Source organism: Vigna angularis, chromosome 3 (genome assembly GCF_016808095.1).
Source record: "Vigna angularis cultivar LongXiaoDou No.4 chromosome 3, ASM1680809v1, whole genome shotgun sequence".
NCBI lineage: Eukaryota > Viridiplantae > Streptophyta > Magnoliopsida > Fabales > Fabaceae > Vigna > Vigna angularis.
The window spans coordinates 32364015-32376232 of NC_068972.1; the positions used below are offsets into that span (position 1 = coordinate 32364015).

Consider the following 12218-nt stretch of genomic DNA (forward strand, 5'->3'; position numbering starts at 1 on the left):
ATATTAAACTAACATTTCAAAAATATTGTGTCCGGTATTATAGTTATTATCCTTTTTACCCACCATTAATTATTATTCTCTTACTTTCTTTTTATTTATTTACTTACCCGGACGAAATTGGGTGTTGACAGCTAGGAATGAGAGTAAATTGAGAGGATTGTTCTTTGTATGTTTTGCTTGTAAGAACTCAATCAATATAGTGGAATCCTTTCAATATAAGGTTGATTGAAAGAAGACTGGGCCGAACCACTATAAACAACTGTGTGAATCTCTCTTTCCCTACACTTTTATATTGTCTTTGTTCTTGATGAATTGTATTCCAAGAAAACTTCAAAGATTTCAAAAAGGCTTTTAAAGAACAACTTTTAATTGGGGAAATCAATTCACCCCTCCTCTTGGTTGAGCTTATTGGCCTAACTATTTACCAATAACCCTTTGTTGCACTAGTTTTTTAAGCATATTCAATAGTTCAGACATGTATCTACTACACATAATAATACATTTTGAAATATATATCTTAATGTGGGCAATGTAACCCTTTGTGAACATCATTCATGAACATGGAAACTACACATAAAGACTTATTACTACATAAGCACCAATCAAATAATAAATACATCACTCAATTGGGCTCGAAAGAGAAAGGGAAAAATGACCACACCTACTAATTAAGTAGTTCTTTGAATGACGAATCTATGTAGCTTCAGCGCAACACACGAATCTCCTGGAAAATGCAGGAATACTGAGAGTAAGTCATAGCAGTGTGACTTTCACTACAGGAAATGCACATATTACCGGCGGACTTTTACCGAAGGCCTTTGGGCCTTCGGTAATGATTTGGTGATTTTAAATACCGAAGGACTTAGGCCGTCGGTAAGGGGCTCGATGAATTGAGATAAAAATTTGGGATTTCCCCCACTTTGTCCAATCCAAAAAACCTATTTGCGCTCTTTCTTCCCTCCCAAAGCCGGTGGGGGTTCTTCCCTGGCAAAGCTGATCTCGTGTTTTTCGTCGGCAAAGGTGCCATAGTGTCATTTGGTCATCATTGTGAGGTGATGTGCGTGGACCATTGACGCTGTGATTTGGACGTTGGTGTCGTGAGCAAAGGTGATTGGTGTTGTGGTTGGTGCTGCGGTTGGGGGATTGTGGTTGAAGACTCTTAGTGGACGACGATTCCTGCACATTCTTTGGCTGCCGTGGTGTAGGGAGGCCGTTGTGGAGGTAGGTGTTGAGAATCATCCCTTTCATGTAAGTCAAATCTCTGATGTTGTTAATGGGTTGTTGTTTATGATGCAGGTCAATTCTTTTGGCATGCATTTAAGGTTTTTCGTGCAGGTTTGGTCCTCCGGTTGAGGGTTTTTTGTTGAAGGCTGGTGGAAGGGCATTGGTGCATTCTTTGCTGCTGCCTTGATGTAGGGAAGTTCTTCTGGTGTAGGGAAGCTCTTGTGGAGGGAGGGTTCGATAATCCCTGTGTCGTGGAGGTCAGTTAAGGGAAAATTTTGCACCACTAATATGTGCATTTGGTTTATGTTTTCGACTTATAGCTGACCCTTTAAAGTGCGTGTAATTTTTTATTGTTATAACTGTTGTTTTATAAAGAAAGTTGGGCTGATCAGTGGTGAACCTTACGTGCTCAATGTATTTCCATTATATTGATTGTTTTGTTTGTTGAAGCATGGATTGGAAGCTGGCAAAGGGTTATGGAATCTGATGCGTGTTTTGAGTAAATGCTTGTAATAGTGCAATGTGTGTTTTGATGTAGTAGTCATTAGATAGCAATTTGAATTATTTTAAGTCTTAGAGAACCTTATTTCAAGAGCTAACACATGAGGAAGAGTGGTGAGACAGTGTTAATTGGTTGGACAGTTGGTGAGAATTCAGTTTCCTTTTACTTGACTTGGTTGCATACTTTATTTTCTTGGGTGATTGAGAGGGGAAGGGAAGTGTGGTCAGGTCCTTCAAAAATTGAAAACAATATCTATCTGTAGGAGACAGAGACAGACACCCATTTCAGAAATAGGGTTAGTGAGAAAAAGAGAAAACATGTACATAACAAATCTTGAACCTAAAAAGATATTAGGATTTGAAAGTATTGACTCACACCCACCCTCCATAAACTGATGCAATGTCAATTGTGCAAGTCTTGTTACAGAATAAAAAGAATTTGTATACACAAAAATAACTCACAAGCTACATGTACATTGTAAGCAACGACTTAAGAATATAGGAGAGAAGCATTGAATTGGAACAAGCCTTATTGAAGTGTTGCAATGTCCGTGGTGTTTGTGCTTTGCAGATAAATACATTTCTATATTGAATAAGACTTGAACACTAATCATTTCTCTCCACCTTTTTTTCCTATCACATTGTATCAACTATCATAGCTATATTTCTCTTTGTAGATGTTGATGGATGATTTTTTATTATTGTATTTTAGGAAAACAACAATGATGAGAATATAAGTGTAAGGCACAGTTCTTTAATCTCTTGGTTTCTCTCATCTCCCTCTTTTTATCATGTGTTTTGCTCTTATTCCCTCTTTTTTTTCTGTTTCTTTCTCTTTCAATGAATATCCTACATTAGTGATATGTAGAGCCTACTTTTCTTGTCACTACACCAGAACCTATAGGTATGTAAACACAACTACACAAAATGAAAGAATGCTTCGTTCAAATTTAACAAAGGCTTGAAAAGGTTGATACACTATTAGGCATGGGGGAGGACATTTCAGATTAGCTTTAGAGGTTTATAGTCTTAGGCTTCGTTCAATTTCAATTTTTGTTGTGGTGTGTTTTCCACATGTGTTGTTATTAGTCTTACATTGCTATTTCTTTCTCCTACAAATCCGAGTGAACTTGTTTTGACACAAAAATAGAATATATGTGGGCTAGCTAATTTCACATTCAAGTTTAGTTGGAACAATATAAATGTGTATGTTTGAATCTTGTGGAATAACTTTTGCTGGTCTAATCAAATCATAGTCAGCTGTTTACATTTAAACTAGTTAGTTTCACTATTAAATTTGTGCTATAAACATTAACTTGAGTAAGTACTAGGTGCATACCATATAAGCAATGATTTGCTGAAGCAAAAGCTTGATTGCACCTTGAGAAAACTCCCAAAACTCCCAAAAAGATTGAACGTCTTTAAGTGTGATTGTAGTATCTTTCTCAAGTCTTATTTGCTGATTCTAAGTCCATTTCAGTGTCCAAAATTCATTTGACTCTTTGTAACCAAAAATAGGTTGATGGAGTTGTTTAATTTGGCACATAAATAGGGTTCAATAAGTGAATTTAATAAATACTACTGTTTAGCATCAATTAATTATGCTCACAAGTTTATTTCATTGATTTAAACATGTTAATGGCAAAGAATTTCAAGTTTTAACAGCCTTGTGTGTTTTCACCCTCCAAACCACCTGTTTTAGACCTTTTTTTTTATAACAAGTTGTTGGTTTAGTTGCCTAGTTCTATGATCTGTATGGTGCATCTGTGTTTGCGTGAATTTGCAGTAAAAGTTTGGTTCAATTGTCATATATGAAATAAAGAATTCAAAATCAACATTCAAATCATTCTAAAAAGCTAAAGACCAATGTAAGTTAAAATCTGAAATCTGATGCACCATAATCTGATTTTCTCCTAGGCATCTTGTTAAACAGTTTTAACACATTTGATAAGTTCATTCTATTTTCGATTCAATTGCAACTTGTTTTGGTTTCTTGCTTTCTTAATCCACTCTAAAGCAATTCTTAGGATTCTTTGGAGTGCTTCCCTGATTGCTAGCCCATTTAATTGCTTAATTTTGAGTTTTTGGCCATGTTGCCCGCAACCTGTTTGATAAAAGGATTTGTTGTCTTGTCACTCTGATTGTATTTCCGGTAGCATATATGAAATATTGAGGTCATTTTCACTCCACTAGCAAGTTTCTTTTGGATGATATACACTCAATCTCACCATCACTCAACTGTTAGGCTTGTATCTTAAAATTTGGCTATAGGAGTTGCCAATTTTCACATTTTTCCTTGCTGGACATCCCCTTTGAATTCACAAATTCTGCTCCTTGTCCACTTCCAAAGATACCACCTTAGTTGGAAAAGATTTCTAAAACTGGACTACACCACAAAGTGTTCACAACACTACAATTTGACACAAAAATTAGCACCAAACCAAATCAAAAACTGCACTAGAAATGGTCACTGGACAACACCAAAATTTGACTTGAATTTGACAATTTTAAGAGGCCAAAAAGCTTAAAAGCAATAAAAATAGGTGTAGGATAGAAGTAGGCACTCAAATGGATTCTAAGAAAGTTTCTAGAACATATGAAGAAAGCAAGAAAAACTGAAAATGCAAGTTGAAAAAATGTTAGCACGAAACTGTTTGATAAAATCAGAAAGTGTTTGATGAAATGCCTCAAAAAAACCCATATTTTTTGTTTTTAATTTTTGATTGGGTGCACAGTTAAGAATCCCGTTTTAACAATTTTCTTTTCTTCTTTTAACTATTTGATTCAATTTTTTATGTATGTCCTTGCCACTTGTAATGGTTATAGCAGTTTAAACAAGTTCAAATTAATGTATTAAAGTTGTTAGAACAATTTATTTGAAGTTAGAATGAGATATATGCAAATTAGTATTTCAAACCATTCATTTTGAGTAAATTATGGAAGTGCCAAGGAAAATTTGAATTGTAGCTGTGTTTTGGGACTAATTAGAGTTTAAACAAGTTTATTTTGATGAATTAAAACTGTTTAAAGGGTTATCAAAGTATCATAATAGGTTGTGCACGAAATCACTTCCAAAACCACCAATTATGGGTCTTTTTCCTGGTGCAGAGTTGTAAATTGGGAACTATTTTGGTATTTTGTCAATAAAAATAACTTTTGGATTGTAGCAAGAGTTGGTTCATTGTTTAAAAATGGTGGTGGTGGTGGTGAAGATAGGCCACGGTTTTGAGCTAGGTGGTGAACATGAAGTGTATAATGTAGGTCTATCTTTCTTGTGGTGGTGAGAAATTGGCAATTCACCTAAAGTAAACTAACAATAAGTAATGTTAATATCCTTAAAAGTCTCAAGTAGTGAAATGAAGGTAGAAAACTACTCAAATTAGAACAACTACCTTAAACTCAATGTTTGAGTACTTAGAATCTAAAAAAGTCTACTAAAACCTCAAAAGGTCTACTACAAATGTAGTAGAATGGTCACATTTTTGCAAACTATACTAAACTAGGCTAAGAAACTACAAAGGAACTGTCCTAACAAGTTTAGAATGGTAAAACAATGCTAATTAGAAACTCACACTACAAAAACAACCTACAACTCAAAATATGACATCCTAGAACCTAAAACTAGTTACTAGAATAGGTTAAAAGTGATCATAATGCATAGTGTATTGAAGTATTAACCAAAGCAGTCAAAAAATTATGTACAAAAGTTTTAAAACATAAAAGAAAGAATAACCTAAAACTCAAATTTTGAGTATTTAGGTTGTAAAAAGTGTACTGAAATGGTGAGAAATTGCCAATTTACCTAAACTACACTAATTTTACTTAATGTATATATATTGTATGTTCATGTATATATTGTATGTTCTTGTATATTGTATGTTCATTTATTAGGCTACAACTTGATTAAGTTAAGTAGTCATTTAAAATCCTATGGTACTACACACATTCTCAATAGAAAGAGAAAGGTAAAAGTAGTATAAACACTTAGAACCTACAAAACATTTGGAAGTAATCTATACAAAGATAACTTCAGTAATAATAAGTTGTCTCCCCCAAATTTAATACACAACCCCTTAAGATGTTTTAGGCATTTCAATACTGAGGACTTCTCTTTGGATGCCCTTATTGAATGCCTATGACAATAGTGTTGAAATTGCTTTCCATGTTCGATTTAAGTAGTAATACGTTGATTACTTATGTCACATGGAGTGTTGTTGTTTTGGCTAAGTTTATCTTTGTCTGGCTTGTCACAGAACATGGCCCATTTTCCCAATCATCGTGGATGGATGTACGACCGTTGTTATAGTGGAAGGAGAGGTTTGAAGGAATCTTTTGTCATCGAAGTTGAAGAGTTTGTGGAGACGGCCCGACGATATCAATATTATGCTCTTGATGGAGGGATTCGATGTCCATGCATCAAGTGCGAATGTACATGGATTTTGAAAGATGAAGTCGTCAAACTTCACCTATACCAAAAAGGGTTCATGCCTAACTACACGGTTTGGACATTTCATGGTGAAGAAATTCCTTCGACCTCCACTGCAGCTGAAAATCGGCTTACATCAGGTTCGAATACTATTGTACATACATATGAGATAGATCAATTTGCCTATATGCAAGAGATGGTCGACAATGCTCTTCGTCGCCATGTTGAACAAGAAGCAAACGATAGTCATGATGAAGAGTCTCCAAATGAAAGCACTTAGAGGTTTTACAATTTACTGACAAAGGCAAATCTACCTGTATTTGAAGGTTCATCTGAGTCAAAATTGTCAGTGTGCATTAGACTCATGGCTGGCAAATCTAATTGTAACGTTCTCATTCAAGCAGTGTACTTCTATACAAAAATGATGTTAGATTTGACACCACCAAACAATTTTATGCCGAAGAATTATTACCAAGCCAAAAAATGTGTTTCAAAGTTGGGATTGGAAGTCAAGAAGATTGATTATTGTGTTAATGGATGTATGTTATTCTATGAGAATGACAGTGGCAAAAATGATGCATTGTTGGTAGAATGCAAGTTTTGTGGCTCACCTCGATATCATACGATGCATGTTGGACGGAGGCAAAAAAAACCAATTCCCTTAAAGTCCATGTTCTACTTGCCTATAATTCCAAGATTACAAAGAATGTTTACTTCAATGCAAACATCAGAACACATGACATGGCATGATGGTAACAAAACTGGAGGATTTTTGCGTCATCCTTTTGATGGTGAAGCTTGGAAGAACTTCAATCATAAACATCCATCCTTTGCTAGTGAACCGCGTAACGTCAGACTTGGTCTATGGTCTGATGGGTTTACCCCGTACATTCAGGCGTCTGCATCACCATATTCATGCTGGCCCGTGATAGTTACCCCATACAATCTACCACCTGAGATGTGTATGACAAAGCCTTACATGTTTTTATCGTGTATAATACCAGGTCCATCTAATCCCAAATCATTGATTGATGTTTATTTGGAGTCTTTGATTGATGATTTGAAGAAGTTATGGAATGGTGTTTGGACGTATGACGTTTCAAGGAAGCAAAATTTCCTTATGAGGGCACCCTTGATGTGGACTATTAATGACTTCCCAGCGTATGGCATGTTATTTGGTTAGAGCACGCATGGTCGATTAGCTTGTCCACATTGCATGGAACATACAAAGTCATTCCAATTGAGTTATGGTCGGAAAAGTAGTTGGTTTCACTGCCATCGACGGTTCTTGCCCATTGATCACCCCTTTAGAAGAAACAAAAACGCATTTCGCAAAGGGCAAGTTGAAACGGATATGCCCCCACCGAAGTTGACTGGATCACACATTTGGAGAAGAGTGAAAGACTATCCAAAAGTCACTAAATATGGTCAGAATAGGATAGAAGGGTTTGGAGAATGACATAATTGGACTAAAAGAAGCATATTATGGGAACTTCTCTATTGGAAAGACAACTTGCTAAGACACAACCTCGATGTCATGCACACAGAAAAAAATTTCTTTGATAATGTCTTCAACACAGTTATGAATGTTATAGGTAAGACAAAAGATAATGAGAAAGCAAGAAAAGATTTACCTTTGTATTGTGGACGAAAAGACTTAGAGTTGAAGGCGTAAGGTAACGGCCGATTATTTAAACCAAAAGCAAATTACACCATGTCAAAAGACGAGGCAAGAATAGTGTATGGATGGATCTAGGAGCTTAGAATGCCAGATGGATATGCTTCTAACTTGTCCAGATGTGCCAATGTTCAGAACAGTACTATTCAAGGGTTGAAGAGTCATGATTGTCATGTATTCATGGAGACTTTCATCCCTCTTGCGTTCAGTTGTTTGCCAATGCACGTGTTAAATCCACTGATAGAAATCAGTAACTTCTTTAAAGATTTGTGTTGCATGACACTAAAGGAGAATTCCCTTAAAAAGATGGATGAAAATATCCCAATTATTCTCTGCAAATTAGAAAGAATATTCCCTCCTGCATTCTTTGATTCAATGGAGCATATTCCAATTCATCTTGCATATGAAGCTTGGCTTGGGGGACCTGTGCAATACAGGTGGATGTATCCATTTGAAAGGTTTATGGGAGAATCCAAACGTTCAGTTAAAAATAAAGCTAGAGTAGAAGGCTCAATTGGTGCAGCTTACTTGCACAGAGAGACAACGTATTTTTGTTCACATTAATTCAAAACTTCATGTTGTCCCCCACTCATGTCAGAAATGAAATGCAATGGCAAGTTGAACCACGTGAAGGTGCATTATCAGTTTTCCGACAATCAGGCCGTCACGCAGGGAAAGAATTCACTCATTGGTTAACTGATGCTGAATTCAACTCTGCTCATCATCCATCTCTTATCTTTCCAACGGTACAATTGTTATACACTAATGAATTTCATTTGTACCAGCTCATTTCTTGTGGCTGAGCAAGTCGTAGAAGGAAATACTTTTGCTAGAATACACTCAGAGTTTCCCCATTGGTTTAGAAATCAGGTCTGTACTTTTTCCTATGTTTAGAGCAAGGTTAATTTGACTCTTGCTTTTATAATTTTTTTAGTATCTTTGTAGGTTTTTAATCAGGCATTAACTCCCACGGTTCAAGAGTTAAGACATCTCTCGAATTGGCCAATAAGATGTGTCAAAGAATGACACACTTACTTCACCAATGGTTACAAATTCCATACACATGAATGGTCTAAAGGAAAGAAAACATCAAATTGTGGTGTGCATGTCAAGGGCCTAACAGAGGGTTGTTATGATGATTTCTACGACATCATTCATAAAATATATGAGCTAGAGTACAACAACACTACTTCTCGAAACAGAGTAGTACTTTTTTATTGTGAATGGTTTGATCCTTCTAGAGTTGGTACTAGAGTGGATCCACGCTTTAATATTGTCAAACTCAACCAGAGATTAAGATATGGACCGTTTGATCCTTTCATTCTACCAACTAATGTTAGACAGGTTTATTATGTGCCATATCCACCATTCCGCAATATTGACAAGCGTGGTTGGGCCGTAACAATACAAACCAAGCCTAGAGGTCGCATTGACTCAAATGAGGTTGAGGAAGATGTTGCCTACCAACTTGACCAAATGTCACAACCACAAGAAATTATTGAAGTTGAACGTATAACCGCATTGGTCGACCCTGATGGTGATGGAGATGAATTAGAAGCAATAATACAAGGTAATGAAGAACAACAAGAAGAGGAAGAAGAAGAAGAAGAAGAAGAAGAAGAAGATGATGATGATGATGATGACGACGAAGAAGAAGAAGAAGAAGAAGATGATGATAATGACGATGATGAAGAAGAAGAAGATGAAGATGAAGATCATGATGACGGCGATTGAATGTTGGACATCTATTATAGCAAATTGAACTATCATTTGAATAGAGTTATCTAAAATACCATCTTAAAAGTTGTATGCAATTATTTATACATTGACTTTAAAAACCATTGATCCTTCCTTATTCATTTCTATTTTTTTGCTTTATTTGTAACCATTTCAATGCAGTAATGACAAGACAAGGTTCAGAACGTCCTGATAAAGGAAAGGGGGTAGGAAGGCCTAAAAAGAGGCAACGACAGGCACCAAAGTATGTACTTAGGGTGCCTGCTAAACTACATTGCTGCCCGCAGTACATCATCTGTGGGGCCTCCTCCTACCCCTACAATACAGCCTCCTACCCCTACAGTAGACCCTACTCCTAGCTCTACAATACACCCTTATCCTACCCCTACAGTACACCCTTCTCCTACCCTTGCAGCACACCCTTCTGCTACCCCTACAACAGACCCTCTTCCTCCTCCTGTGATTATAACCCCCACTCCTCCCCTTGTGGTTATTACCCACACTCCTCTCCCTGACCCTATTTCTATACCTTCTTCATCTTGTATACCGCCTTCTGAGACTGTCACACCATTTGCTGATCCAGATTCAAGTGGTGATGGTGAAGGTCTTGACCCGCCCCTCCATGGTCGACCATGGATTGAGCCGTATGGTAAAGGGTAAGATTTTAATCCCTTGTTTAACCATTTTGATGTTTAAACCCTACTGTAATTCAAATGACTTTTATTATGCAGGTTTATTCCATCTAGGGTTGCTTCCCAGGCCATCACACGTTCAATTAAGCAACAGTTTTTAAGTCCATGGCCTACTTGGGGAGCAATACCTGATGACGACAAAAAGTCATTCTGGGAGCGCTTTCAGGTGAACAATCCATTAAACTAATTGTCCCTCTTATTTTAGTATGTTCATTAATCAATGTTTGTTCTGTTTAATGTTACAGATGAAGGTGCAGTGGAAACATGAACATGAAACACAGATACAAAGAAATTTCCACATGAAAGCATCTCATCGGCTGTTAGAGATGTTTAGGGATGCCCGCAATGCAGGAGAGCGCCCTTACTGGCTGGGCGAACAAATTTGGAACTCTTTACTGGCTCATTGGAATACAGTAGAGTTTCGTAATAAGTGTGCCAAATTCCAGAGGAACAGAGCATCTGAAAAAGGGTGGCACCCTACATACTGGTGGGTCGATAACCATTCATGAGCATGCCATTCGTATGGTAAAATTTCATTACATAACTTTTTCTTTCACATATAAGTTATGTATTTTCTATTTCATATGTACACTTGTAATTCTAAATTATGTTACAAGCACAAGCTCTAGGACAGGTGGTCCATGTTGATGAGGTCTTTGCACAGACTCATGTAAGGAAGGGCACTAATCAATTCGTTGATGAAAGATCTCGGAAGACTCATGTAAGCAAATAACACTATTACCATTACTAATTTTTCATTTATGTTATTCTATCATTCCCTAACATTGCTTTTAATGTTTCAACAGGAAGAATTTTCTACGAGACTTTCACAGGTTAGATCTGAACATGAGTCAGCTCCTACACCCGATGATGCGAGTAATGCAAAAGATGACATCCGTAGGACACAATGCTGGGTTGACATCGTTGGTAGGAAGAAAAAGGGACGAGTGTACGGTGTAGGACAACTTGCTGCAAACTATACAACATCGAGAGGAGGTACTCTAAAGAACCAACCTTCTTCTTCCACCACTACTGTTGACGAGGTCGTTCTCCGCCTCACGCAGGCACTAGAGCAACGTGACCAGGAAATCACTGATTTGAGAGCAGAGTTTACAAACTTTAAGGCCCTGGTCATGAGAGTGTTGCCTGAAACTTCACAGGATGAATTCAATATCCCTCCGACCCAGCCACGACCCTCCTCGTCACCCTCTGTCCCTCGGCAGCCCACATCAGTCCAACCCTCATCAGTCCATCCGACATCAGTCCAACCCACACCAGTCTAGCCATCTATAGAGGAGCAGGATGATGAAGATCATTCTGATGATAACTATGTACATTGTTAGTTTCATTTTGTTATTAGTTGTTATAGAAACATTTGGATATTAGAACATTTGGAGTTTAGATCATTCGGATGTTAGATCAATTGGATGATTTGGATGTTAGAACATCATTATGTTACATTGTTTTATGTTTTAAATATAAATAAATGTTCTATGGATTAATGGATGATTCAAATGTTATATTGTTTTTATGATCAATGATTGCATCATTGAGATGCACATTATGTAGGTTTGTATGTGCTTGGAAAATGTTATGCAGGTCTGTTTGTGTTGTGAACAGTTTGGTTTCATAAGAAATACAATAGTGCCTTAGATTTGCCTCCAACTTACCGAAGGCTTTTGCCTTTCGGTAACTACCCACGTTAGGTAATTACCGAAGGCTTCCGCCCTTCGGTAATTAGCGAAGGCTTTTGCCCTTCGGTAATTACCGAAGGCTTTTGGCCCTCGGTAATTACCGAAGGGCGGAAGCCCTCGGTAAATGTTAGCGACAAGGGATTTACCGAGGGCTCTTTGGCCGTCGATAAGCCGTCTGTAATTACCTTTTACCGACGGTTTCGGGCTGTTTCCGAGGGCTCCTGGCCTTCGGTAATGCCCTTCTTTTTTGTAGTGTTTGCAAATAA

The 12218-nt window shown here is 37.2% G+C and overlaps 1 long non-coding RNA gene across 1 annotated transcript; it reads left to right on the plus strand.

The window, feature by feature from the left end:
- The first annotated feature begins 1084 nt into the window (after positions 1–1084).
- Positions 1085–6091, plus strand: LOC128195972 (uncharacterized). Its single transcript, XR_008247943.1, has 3 exons — positions 1085–1221; positions 1297–1481; positions 5979–6091. It is a non-coding gene; the product is annotated as an uncharacterized LOC128195972 (long non-coding RNA).
- The last annotated feature ends 6127 nt before the right edge of the window (positions 6092–12218 follow it).